This window comes from Canis lupus, chromosome 12 (genome assembly GCF_011100685.1).
Source record: "Canis lupus familiaris isolate Mischka breed German Shepherd chromosome 12, alternate assembly UU_Cfam_GSD_1.0, whole genome shotgun sequence".
Classification (NCBI taxonomy): domain Eukaryota; kingdom Metazoa; phylum Chordata; class Mammalia; order Carnivora; family Canidae; genus Canis; species Canis lupus.
Window position 1 is genome coordinate 2,928,710 of NC_049233.1, and position 14,828 is coordinate 2,943,537.

The 14,828-nt window shown below is 43.6% G+C and overlaps 1 pseudogene; it reads left to right on the plus strand.

The window, feature by feature from the left end:
* Nucleotides 1–2,158: 2,158 nt before the first annotated feature.
* On the plus strand, nucleotides 2,159–3,101 carry LOC119876845 (annotated as a pseudogene).
* Nucleotides 3,102–14,828: the final 11,727 nt, after the last annotated feature.

Consider the following 14,828-nt stretch of genomic DNA (forward strand, 5'->3'; position numbering starts at 1 on the left):
AGCGCTAAACCGCTGGGCCACCCGGCTGCCCTGAACACTATTTCTGAAACTAATGATACACTATTTGTTAAGTAATCGAATTTAAATAAAGTAAAATTTTAAAAAATAATAAATAAATAAAAGGGGGATAAAATCAGGTAGCCTCTCTGATAGGCTACTTCTAACTCCAGAAATTATAACCTAAAATTTAAGGTTTTGTTTTCTTTTATTGTAGAAAATTGAATTTGTCATAGCGAAGTATGTGTGTTCACTTCAAGTTAAAACTATATTTGTTATATGAAGTTACATTTGCCCATTGACCTTATATTGATAACACCAAGTTTGAGACCTTGCTGATTTTGTTATAATTAACCATATCTACATATTATCTTGCCAAGTTAGATTCTAAATCTAGCTTCCTTCCTTGTGAGTTATTCAAGTAAAAAAAAAAAGTATAGCATATTTGCTTTCAAAAACACATCACTACATCTGGATTCTCCACAAAGGAAAGCATTTAGGGTGTTAGGTACATGAAGAAGTTCACCCCCTTGCATATACACTACATTCAAAATTGTGTTTAAGAAAAAGAGCATGCCTAAGAAAAAGAAAAATAATAAAAATGCAAAACTTTTCACTATGTTTTCAAATGTCATGTAACATGGTTATGATACCTAGGCATGAAAAGTTATTTTAAAAAGGTTTCCCTGAAAAAAAAAAAAAAAAAAGGTTTCCCTGATGGGCGCCTGGGTGGTTCAGTCCATCTGCCTTCTGCTCAGGTCATGATCCCGTGGTCCTGAGATTGAGTCCTGAATCCAAGCATCTGAGGTCCCTGTTGGAAGGACCAACAGTGGGAAGCCTGTTTCTCCCTCCCCCTCTGCCTGCTGCTCCCCCTGTTTGTGCTCTCTCTCTGTCAAATAAGTAATTAAATCTTAAAAAAAAAGTTTTCCCGGATGGAGGATTAAATCCCTGCCCCCTCCCCTCCATGATATTCATTGAGATGTTTTTGAGGACAGAAAGATTGGACGGGGAACATGGCAAAACTCCTGTTTGCATTTTTCTACCCAAAGACCAATAGAGATTTTTAGTCCATGTGGTACTTATTCTCCCAATAACTTTCCAGTTCTCAGAGTGATAAGAGAGCACCCAGCATTAACTACAAACAGACGGCTGGATTCTCTTTTGCCATCTCATTCTTCCCCGTTCTCACGGACTATCCAAACTCAGCTAACAGCACAGATGTGGAATTGGAGGGGCAGCGGGATGGGGGATGAATTCTCATATGACACTGGGCTGGAGGGCACTTTCAGAGGCCAGGCACCATCTAGATTCCAATTCAAATTGCTACAAGAATGCTCTTTTCTACCATATGTCCGGATCACAAAATTCCACAACTACAAACCATATTGAATGGACATCCTAGAGAGTTTCTCATAATGGAAGATTTCATATCCAGACTGGGAAATATTTGGTCACATAAGTAGGGTAGAGGTTGTGTTAGAAGAAAGAAATGGGGCTTTCTATATTTTACTGTCATTTCTTTGATGAGAAATGCAAGGTGTTAAATAAAAAGAGGGTGAATGCTCATGATCCCGGCCTGTAGAGCAGACCTCCCTCTTCAGTCTCCAATTGCCAAGGAGGCATCACTAAACACCACCACACCCTCTCTCCTCACATATAGGCTTCACAGGAGACAGACACTCCCTGGAGTGAGGTCCACTATCGCTCTGCAAAGCAGTGTCAAAGATTCAGGGAAGATACACCCTTCAAAGTAGGTCTAAGGAGCCATTTTCCTTTCTTTGATCAGTGCTCCTCAGAAAAAATTAGTCATAAAAGAAGAAAGAGTGTTACTACACTTAAAAATGTCTTGCTCCATATTTTTAAAGATTTTATTAATTGAGAGAGAGGGGGAAAGAGAGAGCATGAGCAGGGAGGGGGAGAAGAGGCAGAAAGAGAGTAACAGGCAGATTCCGCACTGAGCAGGGAGCCTGATGTGGGGCTCAGTCCCAGGACCCCGAGATCATGACCTGAGATGAAGGCAGTCTCCGAATTAGTCACCCAGGTGCCCCTGTCTTGCTTCATGTTTATGCAGGATGCAAATTCAGTGTAAGAAGCACTCCAATCCTTAACTGCTTCTTCAGAAAGGGAGCAGTTGGTGGTCTCTGTCCCCCTGGACTTTGAAATGTGTTACCTGGTTAGCTTGGGCTTGGGTGATGCCAAGAACATCAACATTCAAGGGCCTGGAAGCTGTAAAATGCTGCACTCAAGTGTATCTGGAAGCCTATACCTTAGTCTTGACAGTAGGGAAGAAAACCCTGGAAGAGCATGGAAGAAAATTGATTCTTGCTGATAGGGAAGAAGTGGAACAAGAAGCAGATAATATTTTGAAGGATGCTGATATCAATGATGTTGCTTTCCTCATGGTTGATAATCCACTTGGGGATACAATACACAGTGATCTTATTCTGGGAGGAACAAAACTGGGAATCTCTTATCGAGTTATTCAAAATGCTTCCATAATAAATGCTGTAGGCTGCTGTGGTTTACAGTTGTATAAATGTGGAGAGAAAATTTCTATTGTTTTTTGGACAGACACTTGGAGACCAGAAAGCTTCTTTGACAAAGTGAAGAAGAATAGACTGAACAACACACACACACTCTCCTTACTAGACATCGAAGTAAAGGAGCAGTCTTTGGAAAATCTCATCAAAAGAAGGAAGACCTATGAACCTTCTTAGTATATGAATGAAATCCAAGCAGCACAGCAACTTCTGGAGAATCGATACTCAACAAGGAGACACTGTGTTGGCTTAGCCAGGGTTGGAGATAAAGACCAGAAAATTGCAGTTAACTCTTGCAGCAAACATGTACTATGGATTTGGGAGGACCGTCACACTCCTTAATTATCACATGAGACAATGTGCATGTGCTGGAGATGAAGATGCTAAGTCAGTCAGTTTTCCATACTTGAAAATACCTCAAAATCCCCAACCATTGATGGACTCTGAACATAGACATGTTCTATTGTTAGGTGGTTAATTTCAGCCATGTATGCCTCTACACATGTTTGTAAAACCAACTCAACAGTTCTTTTGGTTTATCTAATAAGTATAAAACAAGCGACCAAGAAGAAAGCTGTTGACTCAGCAATTAAAACAAACACAAGAAGCCAGGTCAGTTGTGGCACGGAGTCAGGGGCTGTGTGCATGTGTCATACTGTGCTGGATGCTGGGCTCACGGCAGAGACAGGACAGACTCGTCCCTGCCTTTTTGGAAGTTCTCAACCAGTGAGGAGTACAGATAGATGAGCAGATACAGAGGCAATGACAAAAACAAGAGATCATGGATGTGACAACCTCAGCACAGTATGTACAATCATACGCATTCTCTTCCCTTTGGATGCCACAGTCTTGAGAGCAGTAAGTGCAATGCAAAAATGAATTCACTTTGAGATTTGTATTTAGCTTTTTGAAGTTTTCCAAGTCCAGTTAGTGAGCCCTTTGCTAACTAAAAACAGATTTCCTAGGCAGCCCAGGTGGCTCAGTGCTTTAGCACTGCCTTCAGCCCAGGGCCTGATCCTGGAGACCTGGGGTCGAGTCCCACATCAGGCTCCCTGCATGGAGGCTGCTTCTCCCTCTGGCTCTCTCTCTGTCTCTGTCTCTCATGAATAAATAAATAAAATCTTTTAAAAAATAAAATAAATAAAAACAGGTTTCTATCCTTCAAAGAAAAATTTATATCTGATCTTATATTTTCTTTTCTTTTTTAAGAGTTTATTTTTAATAATCTCTACATCCAACCTTTGGCTTGAACTCACAACCCAACATCATGCAGTGCTGACTCTACCACCAGGTGCCCATTATATTTTCTTTATAAAGAAGGCCTTTTACAGGGGTGCCTGGCTGGCTCAGTTAGTGCCTGGTGACTCCTGATCTTGGAGTTATGAGTTCAAACCCCATGCTGGGTATAGAAATTACTTAAAAATAAAGTCTTTGAAAAAAGAAGGCAGGCTTACATGTGTATTTCTGTCATCATGGCTTAAATGGTCCAGTGCGCTGCCCATGTCCACGTGGCCAGACTTCTCCTGGGCAAATCCAGCTGCAAAGCTTTTTTAAATTCCTCAAAAATGGACGATGTTCTCTCACATCCAGGCCTTCACATTTTTTAAAGCCTAAAATGATGTTTTCCCCCATCTCTTTCTTTTTCAAAATAAGGAGCTCTCCATCTGACCACCACGGTGCTGCCACTGTGGACACAAGCTGTTGCAGCCCATCAAGCTGACCAGGACCAGGAAGGTGCTGCAGGGACTGTGCAGGCGGGTGTGCGTGCAATTCACAGAGGACACCAGCCTCTCCACTCTCCGCAACCGCGACGGCAACGGGAAAGGCCCGGAGGCAAGGATGACTGCTCACCCTATCAGTCAGAGTGAGAGGCTCAGGGGTGGCGCAGGACTCATGGTGGGCCCTGGGTGTCTGGCCCACAGGGATGATCAGCGATTGTTAATAAGGTGTTTATATTATTATTTTTTAAGATGACATTCTTTTAAAAATTTTTATGTTTATTTATTTATTTTTAAAGATTTTGCGTATTTATTCATGAGAGACAAAGAGAGAAGCAAAGGCATAGGCAGAGGGAGAAGCAGGCTCCTCCCAGGGAACCGCATGAGGGACTGGATCCCCAGACTCAGGATCACACCTTGAGCCGAAGGCAGACGCTCAACCGCTGACCCAGGCGTCCCGACATTTTTTTTTTTTTTAATTTATTTATGATAGTCACACAGAGAGAGAGAGAGAGAGAGGCAGAGACACAGGCAGAGGGAACAGCAGGATCCACGCACCGGGAGCCTGACGTGGGATCAATCCCTGATCTCCAGGATCACGCCCTGGGCCAAAGGCAGGAGCCAACCGCTGCGCCACCCAGGGATCCCCCGACATTCTTTCTTAAAAAAGATTTATTTATTGCTAGAGAGAAACCACTAGTGTGGGAGGAGCAGAGGGAAAGGGGAGAAGCAGACTTCTGCTGAACAGGGAGCCCTACCCGGGTCCAGGCTCCTCTGGGGACCGTAGGATCAGGACCTGAGTCCAAGGCAGATGCCCCAAGTTGAAACCCACCTCCCTCCTTCTTCTCTGCTCTTTCTTCCCTCTCCCGCGTTCTCTTCTGTCTCTTTTTCGTTCTCTTTCTCTTTCCTTTTATTTCTCCTTTTCTTTCTTTCTTTTTTTTCTTTCTTCTTCTTTCTTTTTTTTTTTTTTTAAGATTTTACTTATTTATCCATGAGAAACACACAGAGAGAGGCAGAGACATAGGCAGAGGGAGGAGCAAATTGAAATTCTTAAGTAGAAAACCAAGTAACAGGGACGCCTGGGGGGCTCAGCGGTTAAGCGTCAGCTCAGGTCATGATCCTGGGGTCCTGGGATGGGTCCCACATGGGGCTCCCCAGAGGGAGCCTGCTTCTCCCTCTGCCTGTGTCTCAGCCTGTCTCTGCGTTTCTCATGAATAAGTAAGTAAAATCTGAAAGAAAGAAAGAAGAAAGAAAAGAAAAGAAAAGAAAAGAAAAGAAAAGAAAAGAAAAGAAAAGAAAGAAAGAAAGAAAAGAAAAGAAAAGAGAAAAGAAAAGAAAGATAAAACCACACAGCATGGCAATAATGAAACCCCACGGAATCACCACCCCCTTTCCGACACTAACAATTTGCCCCCCCTCCTTTTTTTTAGTAAGTAAAATGTTGTAGAGTCAATTGATGCCCCTGTGTCCTCCTTCCTGATACCTTCCCTCTCCCCAGAGGTAACCTCCAGCCTGAATCATTATCATTCCCATGAATTATTTTGTACTATCACTGTATTTTTATGTGTCTGTGAGAATATACAGCATTTTAATGTGTTCAAACTGGATATATTTATTAGCTAATACATTACAGTTTTGTCTTGTGTTCACATTACATTTTTCTTACCAGTACTTTCACAACTTTTTTAGTCACAGTTTCTCAGTTTCACGTGAAACAAATACAAAAGATTGAGCAGGATCTTGCTGTAGAAGTTTCAATGAAAATATTCAAATTTTGCGTTCTGTGGAAATTGTAAAATATCACAGAAAGGAAACACAAGGTTATTTTTTTAGACAATCTGGTGGATAGGTTTCAATAAGTAACCAGTAAATATGGTTTTGCCAAACTCCAAAAAGGCTTTACATGCCTTAAGTGTTTTTCTTGAATTGGTTGGAGCCAGAATTTATTTTATTATATTTGAATAGATGATACAATTGCATGGTTCAGAATTTAAAAGAGGCAAAGGATGTATATGAAAAGTCTACCAACCACTTCATCCCTCACCACACACTTCACATCTCTGAAGGCAATGGATGTTATGAATTTCTTCCAAACCAGTCAAATGAGAGGATACTCTAAGTGTACAGGCAGCTTGCTGGCTTTTTCCTATCAATATTATATTTTTGAAACATATATTCTGAAACATATAGACCCGGATGACTCATTTTATCTACTCTATAACATGCTGTCCAACAGAACTTTCTGCAATGACGGAAATGTTCTATAACTACACTGTCCAGTATGGTACCACACTGAACAATTGATATAAAACTAATGTGATTGAGGAACTAAATTTAAAATTTGAAATTTAAAACATAGAATTAATTTAAATATTTAAATTTAAGTTTATGTAGCCCCATGTCGCTTGTGGCTACCATGGGGAACAGAACACCACTGTTGTATTCAATTATATGAATATACCACAGATCAGGGTGCCTGGGTGGCTCAGTAAGTCCTACCTTGGGCTCCCTGCTCATCAGGAAGTCTGCTTCTCCCTCTCCTTCTGCTGCTCCCCCTGCTTGTACTTTCTTCTCTCCCTGTCAAATAAATGAATAAAATCTTTTTTTTTAAGGGTCCCTATTGCCCCATAGAGTCACCAACATTTGCTATTACCAGACTCATCTTTGTTAATTTGATGGATGTAAAATGTTATCTCATTGTTATTTTAATTGGCAGTTTTTGTTTTTCCTTTGAGGAATTGTCTTTTGTACCATTTTCACTTTTTGTGTTGGATTTATTGTCTTTTTCATATTGATTTGAAGGCGTTCTCCATAAATTCTTCTTGGTTATATGCCTATATATGATGTCTCCTATAGTGTGCCTTTTGTTATTAGCTTAATTTTTGGAATAGCAATATATTCACATGTATTTCAAAAGGCACACAATGATAACCAGGGCTCTTTCAAAAGTTAAATGCAGAGTTACCATATGACTGGAAAAGATTCTCTCCTTGACCAAACTCCAACCAGGCTCCTCTAAGCCCTTTCCATCTAGCTCTATAAAGACTTAAACTAATACCAGCATCATTTCTAATAGCTCAAGGCCACAGCTCTAGGATGATCCTTGCCCCTCCTTTAAGTGCCTACCTGAGAAAACTCAAGGCTGCCAAAGGAACTTACTGTTTAGCCAACGCCTAAGGTTATCACCCCTGCCTCCCAGCCTCTGTGGGAGGGTAGGAGCCTAACTTGGATAAGCACCAGTTAATAAACTCGAATGGATTTCACATGGACCAAACCACTGGGATTCCTGCTTTTTAAATTTTTCATTTCCACTCTACTAAGTTGCCACTCACTCCCCTTTTCAATGCCCAGTTACCTCTGTATCAAAGTTGAGTTTCATTCATGCTGGCCTCTTTTCCCTGCTGCAACAGTATCTTACTGACTAAAGTTTGTCCTTACCACTTTAAGGAGGGTCCAGTTTTGTTTATGTTGACACAAACCAGCAATTTTACCTGAGAAATAAAAGCATGTGTCCACACAGAAAATTGTACAAGAATGTTTATAGCAGCATTATTTATAATAGCCAAAGGCAGAAACAACTTAAGTGTCCATCAACTGATGAATAAACAAATTATGATATATACATAGAATGAAATAGTTTCAGCCATAAAAAAGGAATGTACTACTGATACATGCTACTTTGATGAACTTTGAAAACATGCTGAAATAGGAAGCCAAACACAAAAGATCATATATTGGGTGATTCCTTTTCTTTTCTTTTTAAGATTTTATTTATTTATTGGGGATGCCTGGATAGCTCAGTGGTTGAGCCCCTCCCTTTGGCTCAGGGCATGATCCCGGGTCCTGGGATTGAGTTCTGCATCCGGCTTCCTGCAGGGAGCCTGCTTCTCCCTCTGCCTGAGTCTCTGCTTCTCTCTCTCTCTCTCATGAATAAATGGATAAAATCTTAAAAAAAAAAAAAAGATTTTATTTATTTACTTAAGAGAGACAGAACCGAGATAGCGATGGAGAGAGCACGAGTGGGAAAAAGAGGAAGAGGGAGGCTCTCCTAGAACAGAGAACCCGATGCAGGGCTTGATCCCAGGACCCTGGCTCATGACCTGAGCAGAAGGCAGATGCTCAACCGACTGAGTCACCCAGGAGTTCCTGATTCCTTTTTTTAAAAAAAGATTTACTTATTTATTTTAGAGAGAGAGCGCGAGAGTATATGAGGCAGGGGTGGGGGTGGGGGGAGGCAGTAGGCAGAGGGAGAGAATGGGGAAGCAGATTCTGCACTGAGCAGAGAACCTGATGTCAATGCCAGGAGATCTCAAGACACAAGCAGGGGGAGAGGCAGAGGGAGAGGAAGAAGCAGGCTCCCACTGAGCAGGGAGCTGACACAGGACTGGATCCCTGAGCCAAAGGAAGATGCTTAACCGACTGCACCACCCAGGTACCCCATAGAATAGTTTTTTGTGTTTTTTTTAATTTTTTTTTAAATTTATTTATGATAGTCATACAGAGAGAGAGAGAGAGAGGCAGAGACACAGGCAGAGGGAGAAGCAGGCTCCGTGCACCGGGAGCCCGACGTGGGATTCGATCCCAGGTCTCCAGGATCGCGCCCTGGGCCAAAGGCAGGCGCTAAACCGCTGCGCCACCCAGGGATCCCCAAATAGTTTGAAAGTATACTCTTACATACTCTTTCTCTTCTCTGGGAAAATGTATGTTTTTTTTTTTTAATGTTTTTGTTTTAATGTTGGTTATAACTCTGTATCCATTTCATGGAGCATTTTTACTTTTTCTTTTTTAAAGATTTATTTATTTATTTATTTATTTATTTATTTATTTATTTGAGAGAGACAGCGCGCGCGCGCGAGAGAGAGAGAGAGAGAGAGAGAGAGAACTATCTGAGGGAGGGGCAGAAGGAGAGGGAGAAGGAGACTCCTCATTGAGCAGGGAGACTGACTCAAGCCTCGGTCCCAGGACCCTGAGATCATAACCTGAGCCAAAGACAGACACTTAACCAACTGAGGTTAATGTCTCACTAAATGTAAATATTTTCAGCTGGGCCACAAGTTGCACAGAGGAAGGGACCTACAGTTTTGTTAAGCACTACTCCAGTGGTTAGCACACTGATGGCACAAAATTGGCCATCAATATTTGCTGACTGTTTGATTACATGAATGAATAAAAGAAATAGCCTCAAAATGGAATATGAACCAAGTTATTCTTAAATATGGGCAAATTTGAGCTCCCTATGAAGGCCTTCTACTTCAGAGCAAGTAAAAGATAAGAACTGGGAAAGACCATATAGCCCCAATTATGAAAGCAGAGGGTTGTAGATGGAAGTGGATGCCTCATCATGGTCCCTCTATGCAGAAGCCCAATATAAAAAGATAGTGATGACAGAGATGTGTCAGTACCAGGGACCCCATCATCACTGGAGGTCTGCTAGAACCCTGGGCATTCATCATGCTATCTGAGAGCCAAGTGCTATGTAGGTTCTTGGGGAAGACTCTGCAGATACTCTCACAGACAGGAGACTGGGCCTTAGAAAGAAGTAGATTTCTTAATAGAAAGAAGAGTCCCTCAAAATACCAACTTAAATTATATATTTCTTTTTTTAAAATATTTTATTTATTTATTCATGAGAGACAGAGAAGAGAGAGAGAGAGGCAGAGACACAGGCAGAGGGAGAGAGCCCATACAGGCTCCATGCAGAGAGCCCGAGGTGGGACTCGATCCCGGGTCTCCAGGATCAGGCCCTGGGCTGAAGGTGGCACTAAACCGCTGAGCCACCTAGGCTGCCCATATATTTCACTCTGTAACAAAACTGTATCCAAAAATAGATTACACTTACAAAATTCCCCTATCTTCTCGAGGCAGAGGTGGCTCAATGTCTTCTATGGGGAGCCAGAGAAAGCTTACTCACCATGTCCTCACCCCTCTGACTCATGCTCAGTGACTATCATGTTTATTCTGCATCTATATGTCAATACTAGGAAGTGCCTTGGACAGAGGTATGAGAAATCTATTCCCTGGAAAGATATTATATCCTAGGTATCCTAGCCGATATGTCTCACATGACTTTGACTAGCATCAGTTAGCCCTTTAGGTTCAATTACCAAATACACTGGCCAACAGATCTCTAGAGTTGCAGTAAGGATCATCACAAATCCCAGATTGTGATTTGTTCATTCATTCAGTACACTTGCCTGAGCACCTCCCGTGTGGGATATAATTGTTGGGTCAGTCCCTGGTATCTACCTAGACAGCTATTTCCACATGACCCAGAAATCTTGATCTATAGAATAGATTTGAAGATTGATGGCTTAGCCTGCTATTTGCCAAATTTCCTTTTTGTTGTTTCAAAAAAGAACAGAGGGGATGAAGGGAGCAGGAGTTTGAGAGAGCTTGTTTTAAATGTGCAGGTTGATTAAATTGTTGAGTGGGGTCACCATCACATGACACCTCTCCTGCATAAAACTCAGGGAAACCCCAGGACTCTACATCTGAGTAGAGCTCTATATTTGAGTAGCCTCTGGTGCCTGGTCCTGGCTCTTCTCTGAGTTGTTTGGCTACAGGGCCAGACCAAAGCCATGTTGATATTTTTTACTGCTATGACCAGACTTTCTGCTTTTTCACCATGGAGTCATTTAATTGCATTATCCTTTGAATCAGCTGCCATGTATATTAGGGGCGTCAGCCCCACACAAGACTTGGAAAGTAAGGTATCATAGTAAGGTAAAAAAAGGCATGTGCTCTACAGACAAAGCTTGGGTTCAAATCCAACCTTCTGCACTTACTTCTCTAGGCCTTATGGAAAAATAGGGCTAATAGGAGTCCAGTATCAGTTGGATGTACTCAACTGAAATCTACAAAAAACTCAGCTAACAATAAACACATCAAATTGTTTCGTATTACAAAAGTCTAGAAGTAGGTGTCTGCTAAAAACATTCAACTCGGGGATCCCTGGGTGGCTCTGCGGTTTAGCACCTGTCTTCAGCCCAGGGCATGATCTTGGAGTCCCGAGATCGAGTCCCACATCCGGCTCCCTGCATAGAGCCTGCTTCTCCCTCTGCCTGTGTCTCTGCCTCTCTCTCTCTTTCTCTGGGTCTCTCATGAATAAATAAATAAAATCTTTAAAAACAACAACAAACAAAAACACACATTTAACTCTATCATCCAAGACCCAGGCTTTCCTCACTCTGCCCCATCATGCTTGCTGTGCTGGCTTTCGGGGTCTTCTGTGATGTTCTACTGATACTCTTTGCTCAAGGGAAATATTGCTCCTAGATTTCCTAGATCAATTTGGGAATACTGCTGTTTTGAGGAGGGAAGAAAGAGTAGGTAGGGGACAGTGGTCCTGTGATGGTTTGGATTGTTATTCCCCATACTTTGCTTCCTCTTTAAGTACACATTCATGCCCTTTGGTATGTGACTCTCTTGGACCAATGGAATGTCATGACATGATATAACCAGATACTTTAAATGTGCTTTTGTGACTTGATTTGGCCTCTTACACCTCTGTGATGTGTCAAGAGAAAAGCAAATTCTATATATCCACTGCCCCTTTAGCTTGGCCCAGGTTAAATAACTGAACATAACCAGGAGCCTGAAGTTCTACCATTCTCTGTTAAGCCCAACATGGATAAGCCAAACCATAGCCAACTTCTACCACCAAAAGCATGAAAATAGGTGATTGTTATTGTAAGCCATTGAGAGCTTGGAGTTGTTTGTTACACAGTAAAAACTGAGTATTGCAGGCCATTTTGAGGGCCCCACCAATGTCTAAGCTCTTTAGTAGGATCAATTATCTTACACCACAACTCAGAGATGTGAGGAGAAATAGTTTATCTATAAGTAATGTGGTTTTTCTTACAACCTTCATTCACTAGGTAGCATGAAAAGCTGGAGTTGTTTCAGTGCAATACCAAAGAATAAGTGGGTGTTCAGATACTTTTCAGTCTCTCTAGATAAAAATGCTCAGAGTCTCAGATCTCTCAGACGTCTTCCCTGCCCCCAGGCTTCTTGCTAAGTTTCTGTTGGGGGTGCATGAAGAGAGAGATGAGGCTTAAGTGATCTCCTCAGGGATGGGTATAAGAAGGGAACTGGGGTTCTCATGCTTTCAGTATGTCCTTTGGTTTATGGGCCAATATGCGCTTGGTCATGTTCACCCTGCCGGCCTTTGACTAAAGTCAGCACTTAGAGTATCTCACATGTCTCTCTTGGCTAGACCTGATCTCATCTCTCTGGCTGACTCAACCTCCCTATAGCTCTGCAAAGCCCAGTGGGCCCCTTGAATTTCCACTATGTCCCCCATCCAGCCCCTGACCCAAGCTGTCCAAACCATATGCCTCCATTTCCTTTGCCATCCTCCTACTCCACCATGGCCCATGGCAGGCCCTTGACTCTCAACTAAATGCTCATCATTGGGGAAGGACTGACAGTACAAATTAGACACTATCTCTCTGACAGTTCACCCTGATTTGCTCAGTTATCTACATTGGGTACCAGTTTATTATAACTTCAGTGATTTCTTCTATTTTCTGGGTATTTCTGAAGCCATTTCCCCAATTCCAAGTTAAACCTCTTTGATTCTTATCTCATTCTCCCCTCCCAGATATCTTCTTCAATGTCCAAGACAGGAAAGGGCAAGCTTCTCTTTTTTTCCTTCCATATCATATCCTTGGCTTGCTGACTCTGGTTGCCACTTTAGAAGACAGAAGTTCCTTTTGGAAAACTTTCCCTCTTTCCTGAGGTATTGTTGTTTTGTTCTCCCCTTCCTGGTGTGTCTGTATCGGCCACCCCGCCCCGTAGATATATTTTTGTGCCTCCGTTCTGCTCCACCTCCTTGGCGCACTTTGCCTCGGGGTTGGGTTCTTGATTCATCAACTTATTCGCCAGGTTCCTTTATGTAGTGTCACACTCTCTCTCCCCCGAGCTTGGTTTTCACAGCATATGTTGGTGAAACAATTTGAATTTCACTCAGATCTTAGTCTTTTCTTTTCAAAACTATTTTATTTCTGCTCTTACCTTGCGAAGTAGAGAGTGGCCGCGGCGACGGTAGATCCATCCCTATGAGTGGTGTTAGCTGCCAAGCCCCCGGGTAGAGGTGGCGCTGAAGGCGCGGACGAGCGAGTGCGAGGACACACGGATCGCTGAGCTCTGCCTCCACCACCCTTGGCTGTCATATGTCACCAGAGCCCACCCAGGGTGATCTTTCCAACAGGGATTCTAGTGATTGCACCCGCCCAACACAAGCATGCAGAAGCTCAAGTGTGCCAACTGAGCACTCCAGGGCTTTCTCCCCCCCCCCCAACAAGATCATTTCTTTATTTTCGCGAGCAGGCGAGCGAGGCGCGGCATTGTAACTCAATAAGCACCGAAGCCCCGACGTGGTGGGGCCTGACCAAAGCCTGCACGTCCATTAGTGAGCCACTATCCATAGCGTCTCCCCCAGCCCCTTCCAACCCCACTTGCGCCCCATCTCCACTTTTGATTTCTTTCGTTCGTTTAGCATTTACCCTCCCACTGCGCCACCCTCTCCCCAGCTTGTGCCTAGTTACCCTTAGTATGGACCGATAGGTATGTACGAGACATTGCGTGAGTCGCGGACCATAGATGGATACAAGTATCACGCTGTTTATAGAGTTCTCCTAGCGTTATGGGTCCCCGCTCGCGTGGATCCGCGTGCCTTTTTTTGTTTTTTTTTTTTCCCTTTTAGCGCCCTTGGCCCCGGGTGTTTGAACCGGGGAGGGTCCCCTCGCGCGGACCCTCCTGGAGGCGTTCTTTGGTGATCCCGCCTGTGGTGGTGGGGTTTCTATGGCATCCGCCCCACTTTTCTATCATACACCCCACATAGCTACCATCCACTATCCTTTCTGTCTTCCTTTTCCGCACGTTCTGAGAGCGCTTTTCCTTATTATAGTCCTGTGTAATATACGCTTGTTCCTTTCAGCGCGACGAAGACTGGACTCACCCAACCACAGCGCCAGGTGTTTTGCCTCGGGCAGGGTAGACGCCGGCTCCCAGGTCCGGTCATCTTCTGGCCCTGTGTGGCCGTTTGGTTCCCGGTCCAACCCTGGGGCACCGGGGCTCCTCCCCGTGTGTGGCCCCGGGGTTCCTAGTATTGTAGTGCAACACCCTACACTTTACTGCGTTCTTCCCTCGTGCCCACCCTTAGCACTTGATTTCTATTGACCTCTTCCCCTTCCACCCGTTGGTTTTCTGGCGGTTTCCCGTGGTGGTATGTTGTACCGTATCCTCGACGCCGCATTGTGTTCTGTCTAAGGTATATGTACACCCCACAGTGTGGGGTTTCGCCCCTTTTTGTGGTTGGGCTTTGGTTTCCTTGATTTTTCTAGACTGCCACTGCTCTTATCGGGCTTGGCACTCCCCCCCCTTTTGGGCTCTGGCCTTCTTCGGGACGTCTGGTCTGCCTCTTTTCTTGTCTCAACTGAATAATGCTTTGTGGGGTGGGTGGGGGGCGGCTCGCGCACCGGCGTCGTTGGTTCGATCTGCGGTGTTTTTGGTCTACCACTTCCTGCTCTCACTCCCGTGTGGCTTCCAGCGGGGCTTGTGTTCGTGGACA